This window comes from Gekko japonicus, unplaced genomic scaffold (assembly GCF_001447785.1).
Source record: "Gekko japonicus isolate JY-2015 unplaced genomic scaffold, Gekko_japonicus_V1.1 scaffold495, whole genome shotgun sequence".
NCBI classification, from domain to species: domain Eukaryota; kingdom Metazoa; phylum Chordata; class Lepidosauria; order Squamata; family Gekkonidae; genus Gekko; species Gekko japonicus.
Window position 1 is genome coordinate 493179 of NW_015160850.1, and position 1182 is coordinate 494360.

Genomic DNA, 1182 nt, shown 5'->3' on the forward strand with positions numbered 1-1182 from the left:
CCCCCTCCTCCTCTTCTTCTTCTTCTTCCCTGTTCCTAAAACACATCACCTCCACACCTCGACAGGTAGACAACCGTCTCAATGTGGAAATAATTGTACCTGACTTAATGGAAGTTATCCGCCCGTTTCCTGCCAACCTGAAGCAAGGCCTGCAACAAGCCGAGATGCCAACTTTGCCCTTCTTAAATAATGGGTTCCATGGATGAACAGACCACAAGCCTAGTGATCAGTTCTACTTTATTAGTGATTTTAGCAAGCACAAGACCAGACCCCAGAGCCTCAGCTCTGTTAAATAGCCTGCAGTTGCCACACCCAAACACACCCCACTCCCAGTGATAGGCTATTTGCATAACATGACTACTAGATTGGTTACTTTCAGAATCCTGGCAGGCTATTGTTCTTGTGCTCCAAGCTCAGCTAGTCTCTGGGGTGATTCAATCAGGAATGATTCAATCCCAGTACATAACAGCTCTCATATAGATCCTAGCAACACCAACAGTGGATCCAGCAACATCAGCCCTACCATCTCAGGTTCAAAACCCTGCTCATCCTCTCGCAGGATTTATGCCATCACATGTCAGCAGTGCCCTTCCGTCCTCTACATTGGACAAAGAGGCCAGTCCCCTCGACAAAGAATTAATGGACATAAGTCTGACATCAGGAATCACAACATTCAAAAACTGGGGGTGTGTGCATTTCAACCTTCCAGTTGCTGACCTATAAATGGGAGTTCTTTTACAAAGGCATTTCGAAGGGAGGTTAGAGAGACTGCTGAATTGCAGTGGATCATGAAGCTCAAGACAACGCATCCACCTGGACCGAATCGAGACCTAGGTTTCCTGTCTCATTACCAATGCTGATTTCTCCATGCCCACTTCCTCCCCACGTATCACACCTAATCCAATCACACCTGCTATAGTCGTTTGCCTGCTAATGTCATTTGTCATCTGAAAAATATCTACATTCTAGCCGTATTGAAAGAACTGAGCAGTGACTCACAAAAGCTCATACCCTACCACAAGTGTTGTTAGCCTTTAAGGTGCTACTGAACTCTTGTTCTTTTCTACTCCGTGAGGAAATGGATTGACTCCGTCAAGGAAGCTGCAGCCCTCCGTTCGCAAGACCTGAGCAAGGCTGTTGGAATCAGGACGTTTCGGAGAACATTAATTCATATGGTCATCG